At 40.4% G+C, this 15,885-nt stretch overlaps 1 long non-coding RNA gene across 2 annotated transcripts; it reads right to left on the minus strand.

The window, feature by feature from the left end:
* Positions 1-5,880: 5,880 nt before the first annotated feature.
* On the minus strand, positions 5,881-7,888 carry LOC145058289 (uncharacterized). 2 transcript variants are annotated; one of them, XR_013686317.1, is made up of 5 exons: positions 7,696-7,888; positions 7,393-7,578; positions 7,098-7,278; positions 6,783-6,919; positions 5,881-6,704 (listed from the first exon to the last, which is right to left on the minus strand). It is a non-coding gene; the product is annotated as an uncharacterized LOC145058289 (long non-coding RNA). The 2 variants fall into 2 exon arrangements; XR_013686316.1 differs by having other exon boundaries at positions 5,881-6,919.
* Between the last annotated feature and the right edge of the window lie 7,997 nt (positions 7,889-15,885).

The following is a 15,885-nucleotide window of genomic DNA, read 5'->3' on the forward strand; positions in this document are numbered from 1 at the left end:
CTTCATACTCGTCCCAAGTACTGTCTTGCAGTCCCCAAGTCCTAAAGTCACAAAACAATTTAACACATACAAATGTGTCCAATTAATCATAAAATTTTCCTAGACTCTACTAGGACTTCTTTCACGCGTATCTTCAATGATCAACTCTACTTCAACTTGGTTGGTGATGGAAATTAAAGATGATTGGGACAACTTCAAAAAAATTACAACAGCCATTCTATTCATCAGACGACAAAACCAGGGTTTATTTTATTTCCTTGAAACGATTACACAAAGGCTCAAGTTTACCCTATACTATGCCACTCATAGGCTAAACCACTTGTTACTATTCACATTACTACTTCGTAACTTGATCTTTGGGTATCAAGTCTTGACTTCTACTTCCTAGTGTTATTAATTGCTTCGTCAAGGATATCCTGAAATTCCTTTGGTGTTGATGGTGCACTTGGCCTTGTTACTTCATTGTTCTTCGGACAATTCTTAGAAATATGGCCTTCTTCTTTACATCCGTAGCACACCTACTTGGGAATCGTACACTTATTGGCGTAATGCCCTATTTCTCCACACTTAAAGCACTTCATCTTCCCGTCACAATTCCCAGAGTGTTTATTTTTGCACTTCCCGCACCATTTTCCTTTATCTATTCTTTTGCCAAACTTTGAGGATATGTTGCTCTTGTTGGGCCTTGAAGACCCCTCAAATTTCCTATTCTTGCCAACTTCAACTTTGTTAGCGGTTGTGTCATTTATCATTTCTTCAATAGACTTAGCAACCCTAATAGTTGCCTTAAGAACAGATGTCTGACGTACTGGCACAATAAGTTCATCCTTACTTTGTTGAAGTAAACGTTTTGTTTTTTCCATCTGTTCACCTAACATCGTACATACCATTGCCTGCACTCCAGTCATCGTGATTGGCTCAGGCTGTGGATTATCACTTCCGAACCCACTTTTAGTACTCGCCATTCCGATCTATACACCAATGGTAGGTGAATTTAGATCTTCATTTTCGTTAGATGTTAAGTCTTCGAAACGTTTATATGTTAGTTCCAATATCGTAGTCATACGTTTAGAATCCTACACACATAAGGTTTCTAGATCCGGTCGACAACAGACCGAAGATCCGAACAAATAACAGCATCATTATAGCTATAACACAAAATATTTAGCACATAGAAGCATTTTCGGCATCCTTCCTAAAATAAACTAGTGCTCGTGTCTAAATTATGGTAGACACTCATCTCACAATCATCACTTAGCATTTAATTTATTCTTTTTAAAATCAAATAAGAGAAATCTTTATAAAAGATCTTGCGGAATTGGTCCCCAAAACAAAAAATGATAAAAGTTTGTCAAAACCTTTCTTTAAGAAATATATCATTTCCTTTTTATATCAAAACCTCGGGATGTCATGTTCCGATACAGATCAAAAGCATAAACAAGACATTATAAGCCTTACGACAGTTATTTTAACTACTGGCCTATAATCCAAAATTCACTCATCATCATCATCCGACTATGCTCGGGGTCCTCTACCTGTAATATAAACAGCTGAGTGGGTCAGGCTTGGAAGCCTGGTGAGTATATAGGGTTTTCAACCCATAATACATAAATTTATTATGTTTAAACATCAATCAATCAACCGAATTACCCTAAACCCCATTATTTTATTTATTTCTTAAGGGTTTACACTAAGAATCAATTATCACTCCTTCCAAAGGATTCATCCTAAGGAATGGACACAAAGTCACCTCGTGACCGAGGTTTATACAACTGGCACTAATTCCATAGCTTCCAAGGTTTATTCAACATGTGCTAAGTCCATAGCTCTCATTTATCGACAGTATTATTTACAGGTATTCTCTCCTGCAATACATGTCAATGGGTTTTTAGAGTACAACAAATGAACATATAGTTCATTACACCTACAGGTTGTGGGCCTGCTAGTGTTTCATAGACTGTCTAGAATAGTCCATGGTTGTCATCCATACTCTACTGAATGACGGGGGCCAACAATTTGGGTAAGTGATTCTCTCAAACTTTCACCACTCACCCTCAACTCATGATCAATATTATTGATTATCTCCTTTATCCAACTCACCTTTCATCATACCTACTATTTCATCTACCCATGTTTTACCCAACATTTTTCGTAGATAAAAATAAATATATAGTTTAAATTATTTAAAAACATGTATAAATCATTCCTTCAGCACCCAGCTCAAACAAACAAACAATATATATATATATATATATATATATATATATATATATATATATATATATATATATATATATATATATTCACACAACACGTATTTTATGTAAAATACTTCATATCAATGTGTAAGGTGAAAGTAACTATACACTCACTTGATTTGATAATAATCGGGCAGCAATTCGTTTCCTACAACGGTCGTTTCTAATAAAACCGGGAGTTTTATTGAGAAATCGGGCTTTGTAAAAGTCGGGCTTCGAAACCAAAAAGATAAATTTTTCGGGCTTCGCGGGCACTTCGTGGAGTATTCTGGGGTTTACAATCGATATCGGGGCTTCGGGGAAGGTTAAGGTGAAGAAAATATGGGAAAAGGGGTTAAAGTGGCAAAATTTCAAAGTTACCCGGGAGGTCTCGCACCGTTCTATATATAGGGGCGAGGCTTCTGATCGGATGATCAGGAGGGAAGACACGTGTCGCAGATCCGAAGCTCGCAGAGGAGGTGGCTAGCTCATGGCTCGCACATGGTCTGCGCATGCGAGAGCTCGCTGGCAGTCTGTGGTTGGATCGAGGCATGTGTCCGATGCGCAGGTGGTCAGCATGTGCAAAGGTCTCGGTGGAACTCGCTGATTGGACTGCGGAGTCGTATCACACATGCGAGGCTCGGAGCTAGGGTGCGAGGTTCGGTCCATACGCTAGCCTCGGATTGGACCTCCCTTCGGTCAAATCACAATCTGACACGTGGCTTCGCATGACTCAGCAGCTTCGGTGACTCAGCAGCTTGGTGACTCAGCAGGACACGTGGCACTTTTTCAGCGAGGGTGACATGGCAACTCGTGACTATGCGAATTTTTTCGATTTTCGCGCCAAAACTTCTAAAATCCATAACTTTCGCATACGAGCTCCGTTTTTGACGTTCTTTATATGCACGTGTAGCTAAAATTACGCTCTACAACTTCCATTTAGACTACGTCGGCTAATTTTGAATTTAAATTTTATATTATTATTTTTAACAGGCCGGGACAGGAAATCCGTTAAAAATTCACAACTTCTTCATCCGACGTCCGTTTTCGTCAGACTTTTTACCGTTGTGCTCCTAGTGACGAGACCTTCAATTCTCGTTTAGGTTGTGTCGGCTAAAAATCACTCGATCTAAAATTCGAGTTTTTAGCTGTCTACTGCTAAGCTAAAACTTCGAAAAATCATAACTTCCTCATACGAAGTCAGATTTGGGCGTTCTTTTTATCGAACTTCTCGGTTTAATGAATACTACGACCTTAGTTTAGATTACTAAGGCTAAAAAGTAGTTTATCAAAAACTCACTTTTTACGACATTCGGCACCGTGCCGGTTTTGTCGCGAAACTTCGACAGGTCATAACTTCTTCGTTATAACTCGGATTTCGGCATTCTTTATATCCCCGAAATCCTTGTTTCGACCACTACAACTTTATGTAAAGATATCGGGCTTATCTCACACTTTAATTTTGACGCTTATTTTTATTTTTAATTAATTAAACCCTAATAATTAAGCATAAAACACATAATTCACATAAAATTCACATAATTCCTTTTCATTTCTTCTAAATGAGTTACAAAGGTTAACCTAGACCATTATGTCAATATTAATGCCTAGCCTAGAAACACGAGCATTACATCTCTCCAGGGGGAACTCCCATCTGAAGATCCGGGGGAACCTCTTTTCACAGCAGCATTTCAAGCCCCTACGGTCCAAGATACTTCTGTGGGCTACTCTCAAGTCGAGGGGGAACTACCTTCTCCAACCGCAGAATGCTCTGACATTGAAGATATTCCCTCTACCGCAGCTGCTGATCGTCAACAATCTCCCATTTATATTTGGACAAAGGATCACCCACCGAGTCAAATCATTGGTAATGCATGGTTGATTCCTCAAAAAACAGTTTACCGAAACGTTTTCCAAAATTGATGGATTGAAGTGGTGGTTTGAGGATCAACCTATGGTTGATTCCTCAAAAGGGGGAAGTGACCAACATCCTGATCCATCATACTCCAACACTCCTTCGGATTATCAAACTCCTCCTACTGTGGATCAAAACAAGCCTCCAACTCCTCAACCCTCACCGCAACCATCTCCAAAACCATCAACTCCGCTGCAACCTATTCAATCTCCTCGTCAAGAAACTCTCCCTCAATTCATGAATCTGGCACCAACAATGTCTTCTGAGCACTCAATTGAATCTCCTGCAACCCGCCAAAGGAAGAAAGACTAGAAGGCGGCAAAATTCGCCGAACTAATTTGGAGAGAACATGGTTCCAACTAACCCATTGATGAGACCCTGATCAACTCCTGGATCAATCCCATGTGAAGGCTCCTTGACGATGACTATAAACCATGGATGACTTTCCTCGAGCCACCTTCTGATGGCAATTGGGATATTCCAATTTCCCCAATTCAAAGTACTTTCCCATCTTTGAGCCCTTCGATCTCATTCTTCCTGATGAAAAGAGACTTCCTCTCGAGTTTGAGCGTTTAAATCAATTTCACGCTAAGCATAGAACTTTCATTGAAAAGATCTGGTCTAATGACAGACCCGAAGCGGTGAAAAACTATAATGTGAGGAAATTCATGACAACTGACTTTGTTCGTACACACTCACCAAGAGAAGAATGGAATACATCAGAACACAGGCGGACTTCCCTTGCATGAACCCAAAAGAAAGTTTACTAATTGCAAGATTTTTCCAACTCAAGACCGAGAAGCACCCAAAAATGAAGATTTCTTTTGAAAAAGCGGGTGACTTCCTTAGAGCCTTGGTTTGTGATTTCTGGAAGATTGATGTGGAAGTTTATCCCGTTCTAGTAGGGAAATTCAAGTTTCCAAATTTTGAGCCAATTCCAAGCTTCACCGAAGGCTACCAAGAGATGTCACTTGGTGCTACCAACTTCCCAAAGTTAGGAGTTGTCTACAAAAGAGCCAACAGTAATGTGAAATACTTCATCTCTGTCACTTCAATGCACAGATTGACCCACAGACAAATACAAGTAACTTTGACTGCAGTTCACCAATCCAAATATACAAATCATGAAGTGAAGTTCGAGATCACAAGGAGAAATACTTGGCAGGGAAAAGTAAGGAAGTTTTGGTGGCTTCTTATCAAGTTTTTGAAGCTCAATAACAAATGAAGGAGAAGTTGAAGATGCCACTTAGGGGGAAAATGTTAAAGCAAAAAAAAGTGACCCTCTTAAACTTAAGTCATCTGCAATCATCTTTGTCTACCGCAACTTGTTCTTTTGCTACCGCAAATCTTTTCCCTACCACAATTACTCCTCTGCTACCGCAATCAAGAAATGAACCTCAACAAAGACTTATGTAATGACTTAGTGAGATAGCATATGTTTATCTAGTGGACCTTGCATGGCCATATTAATCAGTAGTTTATTAATTGTTTATTCGGAGTGTAAGTCTTCAAGGCTCTATAAATAGAGTGCTCATGTTTTGTATTAAACATCATTTCTACTTCTCACTTTTTATCACTTCTCTACTATGATCTTATGATCCTTCTCTTTGAAATATAAAGATCATTTTCTCATATCTCTATCATACTAATCATAATCAAAGATCCTCTTCAGTTTAAACTGATCTCACTTACTAACTCGTGTTTGAATGCAAATCATGTTTCGTATCAATTTGGTGTTTACTTGATATAACTTGTCATTTACATTTCCTTTACATTTTAGCACTTTACATTTCCACAACTAACAATCTAAAAAATCTAACTTATTATTGTTGAGCTTTCATGATCCTTTGAGATTAACTTATTCCGCAACTATAATCTTGTACTAGCATTTTTTCAAGTGTTTCCCAAAGTTCTTCTCTAAACACAATGCTAGTTGCAACTCTTAAGCTTGAAAGTAATACCACATAATACATTCAAGAGAGCCAAATAATGCGAGCAACTTCTTCGTTATCCAAAAGCATGAGAATAAAGAGGGAGAGAGGGTGAATTTTTAGCAATTGCTAGCAAGAATGAAAGACCAATGCAAGCCTTCTCCTCTTAACCAATAAAGCCAAAACTTTAACCATTAGACATCTGCACTTTAAGACTACCATGTCCCTATGTCATGAACATCTCTCCCTAGGTTTAATTCTTTTAATTAAACCAATGAAGACACCATACTCTTCCTTTATTACCTAGCTAGGTTCGGCTATGGTATATAAAAAAAGAAAGAAAGAGTATAAAATTTATAAAACCAAGTTTATAAAATATAAAATTTGTCTTTTGCTAAAAGACAAAAGACTCACCTAGTCCAAAATCTTGTACATGACTTATTAATTCTTACCTCATGAAATAATGTGTTACTTATATTGAAAAATAATTATTTCCTTGAAACAAATATTTTTCCAATTTATTATAAGAGTTTATGAATATTTATTAAAATCAATTTCTAATAAATAATGAATTTATACGTTTGAATATTGTCTTCGCAGTCCACTGCCACATGGAATAAACTGCAGAAGAAAGTTCAACTGAAGGAAATCAAATTCAAAATTCTTAAAAAAACATCCAAGGACTTTGTACAAACAAACCTTTTCCCAACAATCACTTCGACAACAGTAAAATATTTTTCTCCGCAGTCAATCAACTTGTACATAGGACCAATAAGCCCACTAATGTTGGACTCTTTGCATATTCTTTCAACACCCTCCACTCCTTCTCGTGTTCCCTGTTGCACTGTATCATATTAGTATCACCACAAGAATAAATTAATCAAACCACTTTAGCTGCAAGATCTATGGGGCTCTCAAGGGTCTTGCTTTTTCATCATCAAAAGATGTGCACATACATATATAAGCTATTCTCCTCAATTTGCTTGAAAAAATTTGATATGCTAAGGTACGTACCATCATATAAGCTATTTGTTGCCTCCCTGGTATCTTTCTCAAGTTTCGCGATTTTCGCTCTATATTTCTCCTCTTCCTGCAATAAATGTTCTAGTTCTTCCAATTCTTTCTCAAGTTCATTGACTTTCTCATTCACATACATCTCTATCGCCTGATCTTGTCCTTTCACCGACTCAAGCTCCTACAATATGAATTTTTATGTTAAAATGTAGATCAGCTTTTTCTGACCTCCATAGGTTCTCATATTGCAAGGAAATGTCATTATCTATGTAATCAATTTATGAAGTTACTATACCTGGTTATCGACATCTTGCTACTTCTGTTTCAAAGTCTTGTCATACAAATGTTTCGTATAAGTCTCTACAGTTTGTTTGACATAGACTTCATTATCCCACAAGCTGACTCATACAGTCTCTACAATATTCTGCTTGGCAGCGCAAGTTGCTAATAGAATGTTAGTGGCCTTTACCTGTTTCTCCACCTACATGCATCAAGTGAGACATAAGTGCATTAGGCATCATGACATGATTATACAGATTTTTAGCATGCTATGCAACACATATGTGAATCCTTATACTCCGTAAAATATGTTATTTACCTCAATTTGGTTTATGGTGATTTGCATAAAGTTTTCCTTGTGGCTTTCAAACTCTTGGACATTTCCACGAAGCATGTTTATCAATTTACCTAATTTTACAAAACATTTAAGAAAACCATTTGGTCAAGTGTAACAAACAACTAACTTAAGAATGACTTGCCTATATTTGCCATTTTGTTACGGATTCTAGCATGGTGCTCTTCATAGATTTGAGCTCCAATAAATTTATTAAGTAGATTAAGTCTTTCTACATCGTCCATATCAATCAACGATGCTATCTACAAACAATCGCATGGTTATTAATTAATAACACTTTGACACCACACACATCAAAATCAGAAAGAAAATATCTTGTAACATCCCATTTAATTAAATAAATATGTAGATAAAGATTTATAAATGAATAATAGCTCTAAAACATATAATATTTAGCGAGGTGTTCGTATTGGGGAGCCAATTGATATAATTCTAGAATTTGGGGGTTAAAAGTGTAAGTTCCGAATTGGTTTTGTGAATATTTATGAAGGCGGGAGCTGCAATTGTAAATAATTTATAGAAAAGGGGCTGCTTGGTAATTTTGGTGTTATTATGAAATGAAATTATGGAATTATGGGCAAAAGTGTAATTAATGGATTAACATTGAAGAAAATATAGTGAAGAGGGACTGAATTTGAAAAAAAAAACAGGAATGTTTGACAATGAGGCACGGGTTATACCCGACACTCCTTCCTCGTCCTTTAACCCTAAACCTAGAAGCATATACTACAGTCACCACCCTCATGAAATCCTCACAGCAACCACCTCCTTCCCGTTCACTTTTTTGATCATATAAGGAAGCCAAACGGCTACCTTGCCATTGTAACGCCGCCACAACCCTGCTGCAAGACGAAGACGTCATGGGCGGCTGGAAGGGCCGCTGAGATCAAGTTGGAGTTGGCTCGTCATGCGTGGTTGAGAACGATTGGGGAGCCATCGGTAGGTCACCACAACCCACCTTCTTTCCTCTCTCTCGCTGTTTCTGTGGGTGCGACGCCGGAAGCGTCATGGCCGACGCCGGTGGCTGTAGGGCCGCTGTGTGTACTTTTCCAGTGACTCCCGCCGCCTTGGTGGCGATTGTGTGGTTGCATATTCGAGAATTGAGTTATGTGTTCAAGAGGACTGTATAGTTGTGTTTGGCATGAAAAACCCACCATGGTTGTTGCCTCCTGCCACCACGTCACCACCACCAGCCGCCACATGGTGGTGGTTATGTGTATTTGTTGTAATGATTATGAGTAGGTCTTGTGGAATGGGACTTTTGTTAGCATTTTTGGTGGAGGGATTGAGGGAAAAACCACCACAACCACCGTGAGGTGGTAGCCGCCGTGAGCCGCCACTGACCACCACTACTTAAGGTTGTAATGGGTGGTGCTTGACATAGTGAACCCTAATCGGCCCAAATGCTTGATCTGGTCTAGTTGGATGAAAAAATTGGGGCTAGAAACCCTAATTAGGGTTTAGAAAACCCTAATTTTGGGTTTCTTGGTTTGGGCCTATTAGGACCCACGTTTGGACCAGTAGACTGAAATTATGGCACGTACCGATTCCATTGTATGATGGCTTAGTGCAATAATGGATTTAATGGGTTAAGTCCATAATGGGTTAAGTGAGAACACTTAACCCTAATCGTCATTTCATGTGAAACCCTAATTTTTCTTGGGCCTTGAGTTGGGCCTTTTGTTTGGGCTTTGGTGATTGGGCTACTGATGGGCCATCCAAGAATAATTATGTGGACTAGAATATTTAGATAGGCTTTAGGGTAAAGCCCATATGAGGGCTTGGGCCCAATTTGAAAAATTAGGCCATAGTGGAGTCGTTAGTGGACCGTTGTGGGCTTATTTCGTATTGGGCCTTGGTGGGCCCAATGGGATTGAGTTATTTATGGCCCGGATTAGTGGACCATATTTAGACCTAATATGTGAATGTTTGATCTTAGATCCTAATGAGATTAATTGTGGGATTGACTCAGTGTTAGAGGTCGGAGTACATCAGCAGCATTTATAGAATCTATCTGCAATCCGAGGTGAGTCTTCTCACTATACATACCCGTGTGGTAATTTATGTATGACCGGAGGGTCTTAATTACATTATTGACCGGAGGGTCTTAGTACATTGTAGAGCAGAGGGCCTTAGTACATTATTGACCGGAGGGTCTTATTTGTTTATAATGTGTTATGTATTATCGTGCATACTGTCTTTGTGACTTATGTTGCTATAGTAATCTATGTATATGTTGATCATATGTGCTTACTTGAGTTGTGCATTTGACTGTGTGATATATGTGTGCTATATTATGTGATACTGAGACTGGACAAGAGGGTCCAACGAGCTGTGAGACCGAAGGGTCCTCACTAAGACCGGACCGGAGGGTCCAACGAGCTGTGAGACCAGAGGGTCCTCACTGAGACCATACCGGAGGGTCCAATGAACTGTGAGACCGGAGGGTCCTCACTAAGACTAGACCAGAAGGTCCAACGAGCTATGGGACTAGAGGGTCCCACTGAGACGCATAGACCGGAGGGTCTTACTGAGCTATAGCCTCAAGGGGCTAATGTGTTGTATGTGGTATTTTGGGGAACTCACTAAGCTTCGTGCTTACCGTGTTATGTGATATGTGTTTCAGGTACTTCTCAGATTCGCGGGAAGGCGCCGACTTGATTGTACACCAGTGATAAGGAGTTATGTTTTGGAGGATCCTGGATTATTAATCAAACAATTATGGAGTTGTGTTTTGTTAATTTGATAATTGGGATTTTTGTGAAATATATTATGAGAATTTTGTGACTGAAAAATGAAAAAAAAATGTTTGAAAATTTACGTTGTTACAAGTTGGTATCAGAGCCTTAGTTTGAGGGATTCGGATGTGCTCTCGGGTACGTCTGAACTCAAACTGAGGATTTGAGAATTTTTTTCTAAAATGAAATGATTTTTCTAAAACTATTAAGATTTTTAAAGAGAAAACGAGATGGAGCAGTATGTACAATCAGCCAGAGCCCGAACGGTGATTTCCCAAAGTACCATTATTTGTTTACATTATGAGATATTGATGATATACTAGAGCTGCATGCTAGAGGATAGGCTTCGTATTTCAGAAATAAGGGCTAGAGTTGCCTGATTCATGATGCCTTAGCCTAGGGGATGCTATTGATTGATATTATTTGCTATTTGCTCTATATGTACTGAGTAGAAGTACTTAGCAGGAATCTTTTAGAGAGAGTCTTGAGTCAAGGAGTAATCTAGGAGAGATACCTAGATGAGCATTTGAGGAATCAACTAAGCGAGTAGTTAGAGATCCACAAGAGGTAGGATTGCCTGAGTTCAGTGATGCCTTTTGAGTTCTAAAAAGAATGAGTGGAGTGGTATGTGAGATTGGTTTCATGTGTTGGTTATTCCATGCCCGAATGCTGCTTGCTTCGTGCTTTATGGAACTCCTGAATGATGGGAGCCAGCTACTAAGTGAATATGACGATATTCAGCAGGTAGATGGTAGAGAAGTGTGAGAAACAGGGAGTAATTCAAGTCCGAGGAGTACGTTGTTTAGAGGTGAGTATTCTCTAGAGAGCGAACATGTGTAATGGGAAATGGGATCGAGAAGGTTGAGCAACTACTTAGAAAATCCGGGACGATCCATGTGGAAAGTATGGGTAGATGTGGCGGGTAGTAAGGGCCCGTACTACTGAAAGCAGAGGACCCATACTCGAAACAGGTAGAATTCTGGAGGTTCTAGGTAGAAGGATGAGGAGAAATAACATGGTTCAGATACCATGGTTCGTAGCAAAGTGTGTTTTTGCCCTTATCAGTTACCCGATTGTGATTATTCAGACTGGGAGTGAGGATGGGAGATTGTGGGGCCAGAGGGCCATGATGGTTGAGCTTAAATAGAGTATACCCTGGGTGGGAAAATTTGAGTTTGGATCTCAAGGGTTTTGACTGGTGAGGTGCCAGTTGGAGTCACAAGACTCAAATAGGGGTGGAGATGATGCATTATGGAGGATTGTAGTCTGAGTTAAGTGGTCGGGTGATGGCCTGTGATGTCGAGGTTCTATTTTGATGATTATATTATTCCTCTTTTCCTTTTTAGAGGATGGGTGAGTGAGTTCTGATGTTAGAGATTAGAAGAAAACCCTGCGGGGCACCAGGGAGTAGCGATATTGGCACCAAGAGTATTTTGTTGTATGAGAGCATTGAGTTTCATTCTTACGTCGGGAAGGGTATTGGTGAGTACTGTGACTAGCGAGGGCTCGAGTATGCCTTGTTTGAGTTTGGTGAGTTTTATATCAGCAACTGTTTCTGGAATACGAGAGATTGAGGTCTTATGTTCTATGACGATCCTTGCAGTGGGGTGACGAATGTGGTTTTAGAGAGGAAGTGCTAATCCAGGACCTTCAGAATAACTGCATGTACAACCGGACGAGGTTTTGGGTGACTGGAGACAGTCATATTGGGAAGTTATGAGGATTTCATCTGAGACTTGGGATTTATAGAGTTTCTTAGTGTTTCTTTGGAAGATCATCATGTGTTACGTAGTACGTTCCAAGAGTCAAGTGTGGTGTATTAGCTGAAATAGTAGGTGGAGTACACTGTTGACATGTCAATTGGTGATGGCTGAACCCTGAGTGGGGGAGAATGGGGTATTCTGTTGAGAGGATAAACAATATGTTCAAGTTGCGGCTAGAATATTTGGTTATGGGGATCTGTGGTATGGACATACGAGACTTTGGTTATTGGTGGGCAAGGCAAGGTGCAGAGTGAAACGATGCATATTGTACGTGTTCAGGAAAGAATGAGTCTATCTAGGGCGAGTAGTTGTTAGTCAAGAATGTTATTGTGGTCAGCTACTCTTCGGGGTTGTAATGGTTGACTTCAAGGTGGTTGGTCGGTTGAGATCCAGTTCCAGTTGACGAGATTTGCCAATTCGATGTATAAATTGTTATCTATACTCCGAGAGGATCGGCAATTGATTTGTCGATTAGTTTCAGAGTCGGTATGAGTAGTTTCATATGGGATTTGATTAGTAAAAGGATGGAGTTTCAGAGGGTCGTTAGTGTGTTCTCAGTCATTAACGATTCCTCCTTGATTCAATTTGTGAGTGGAGTATTTCAAGGCTACGAGTTGTGCGAGAGGAAGATCAATGGTCGTAGCAAGACATTATGAGATTCTGTAATGTTGTAACGCAGTATCCGAGTATGATGCCGTGAGTGGAAGATCAGTGGTTAAGGCAAGGGAGCGTGAGCTTCTGTGATGGTGTATCGGGGTATCCGAGTATGATGCTCTAAGTCGTTGGATTATTTTGAGACTCGAGTTTATGAGATGGCAAGTGGAGTATCGAGTAGCTATTGTTCCAAAGGGAACCCATCAACTAATTTTCATCGTTCAGGGATGGTTCAAGAAGGTGAATTGTATCGAGAGAATGTGCGTTGTTGTGACAATTGTTGTTAGGAATGGGTGGGTGCACCTATCCATGATGGATCGCGGAGCATGAGTTCAATGAGCGCAATATGGTGATGGCTTAATAATGAGATTGTGGGGAGGTAAGAGAGTGGAAGGATCCAGGTGAGACTAATAGCTTTGTAATATCAAGGAAAAACCATGGGGAGAGCCCATGGCGAGTGAGTAAGTGATGTAAGCCTGCGGGGAGACATAGCATTCACGAGTGAGTGAGTAAGTGATGTAAGCATGCGGGGAGCTGTAGCATTCACGAGTGAGTGAGTAAGTGATGTAAGCCTGCGCGGAGCTGTAGCATTCACGGGTGAGTAAGTAAGTGATGTTAGCCTGCGGGGAGCTGTAGCATTCACGATTCAGTGTGAGAGTATCGTAAGACTACGGGAATCCGTAGTATTCCTTGGTTAGAGCATAACATAGAGGAGTTCTTAGGCTTAAGTAGCCTTGATGACTGAGTCTTTGGGAACCTGGTGGCCGAACCAGGAGTGAGACTGGGGTCTCCATGATGGTCGGGATCCGTTATATCTCGAATTGGGAAGAGGTTGTCATAATTCGGAAGGAATTGGAGAGTAATGTATGCGTAGACTCACAGATCACGGGTCGTGGGTTAAGTATCAGATTGGATATGAGTGATTCTAATTTTGATTTCGAATAAGACTTGTGAGTTGGGGTTTGGCCCTATTGGCATATAGGATAGATGAGTTGAGATTCTAGATTACTAATAGATTTCATTTTGAGTGGTTATGGTTTGCATCTGATGATCTAGACCTGGGAGGGTTGGTTCGTTTGGGTTGAGAAGGACCGCAACACGCATGGAGTTAGTGAGTGTTAGATGACAGAGATCCGAAATGAGGCATGACTACAGATCAGTTGTAATATAGCTTGGAGTAAAGCAAACTTAGTGTTTGCTTGGTTATGTGGTTGGTTGAGATAGCTCTGTTGGATTGGACGGCTGGGTTTATGCTCGGGCTTGAGGCCATGTCGTTTGAGTTATCACGCGTGCAGGGGATGGTAATGAATCATTTCGAGGACGAAATTTAAATTAAGTAGGGGAGAACTGTAACATCCCATTTAATTAAATAAATACGAAGATAAAGATTTCTTAATGAATAATAGCCCTAAAACAAATAATATTTAGCGGGGTGTTCGTATTGCGGATGTAACATCCGGTTTCAGATTATCCATGATTAAGGTTCATGGGCCGCGAGTTAGGGGTGAGGAGGTCTCGGGTTGAGGCGAGTTGCCAGAAACGTAGGGCATCTCATTACCTTTCCGTAGCTATGAGGATTTTTGGAATTCAAGTCATTTCGATGATGCGATGGAAGTTTGAGAGAGTTGGCAAGATCAGTCCCTAAGTGAGGATTTTGGCAGCGAAGTACGTTGGGCGTACATATGCGTACGCTTCGCGTACAGATGCGCGTGTTTATTAAGCAAGAGCCACCTAGTATGTTGGGCGTACCAGGGGGTACGCTGGGCGTACTAGGCACAGAAGGAAACCCTAATTAAGTGAAGTGCCCCTATTTACAGAAAAATATGGTCTCATTTCTGGCCATCTCCCTCAGTTGATAAACCCTCTCAAACCCTAATATCCGTCCTTGAGCTTGTGAGTGGCCATGATGAGCTTGTTTGTGTTCTTGTGGGCTTTTGGGAGTTAAGAAGGAACATGGAAGGGAGTGAAGTTGAAGAACAGGTTGTGGATCTGAGCTTTTTTGGGGCTAGAGCACCATTTGAAGGTATAAAGTTCCAAGCGTTCCCTCTCTTTTTGTTTTGTGCACATTAGGGTCCATTTTAGGGTTTTTGGTCCCAAGCTTGAGGCTTTATGAGTTGATGCACTCCAGAGCTTAATAACCAGTCCTTTTAAGTGTTTATAATGGTGGAAAACCATAAAAATAAGGCCCTGATCATGTGAATCTACCCATGCATGAGTTATGAGCATTTTGGGTTAAGAAAGTAAGAGTTTTTAAGTGTTGTGACCTTGTCAGCCATGCAAAGGCTTAAAGTTGTTAACTTTATGGAGTAAGAGATGTTAGGAAGTCCAGATTCAAGAGTTGAGCTAAGGTCTAAACGGGTTAAGACCCAGAAAATGGATTAAGCAAGTCTGAAGGTACGTGCCGCGTAATTCCAGTACGCCCCGCGTACTGGGTTGAGGTCCCCGATCAATTTCTTGAGTGTTTGGGTACGCTGAGCATACCAAGGGGGTAAGCCCCGCGTAACTCCTTCTGGGGGTTTTTGGGCTAAGCATTGTGTTGGGCCTTGAGTGTTGGGCCGGGAGTTTGGACCTCATGTAATAGAGCCTTGGACTAGGGAAGTGTTTGTATGTGCTTTGAGCCTTTGTTTTGGACATGCCTTTTTGGTTGCGATTTGGGCCGTGTGAGGGCCCATTTATTTTTGGTGGGCCCAATGGGCTTAGGGCATTAATGGGCTGATAGGTGGTCTATCTTTAGACCCAATAAGTGAGAGGTTGGACATAGCTCCTAATCGAGATTATTGTGGGTTTGGCACAGAGTTAGAGTCCGGTGCGTAGCAGCAGTGATTATAGGAGTTGTTCTTCATCCGAGGTGAGTCTTCTCACTATACTTTACCTAAAGAGGTAATTAGAGTTATGTTACAGAGTATTTTGTATGCCATTTATATGATGTGATACACTGCATTATTTCTATGTGATTTATGCTATGTATGTTACAGAGTTTACAGAGTTAGGACCGGAAA

This window comes from Lactuca serriola, chromosome 6, assembly GCF_051521515.1.
Source record: "Lactuca serriola cultivar US96UC23 chromosome 6, Lser_US96UC23_V15, whole genome shotgun sequence".
In the NCBI taxonomy this organism is placed as follows: Eukaryota; Viridiplantae; Streptophyta; class Magnoliopsida; order Asterales; family Asteraceae; genus Lactuca; species Lactuca serriola.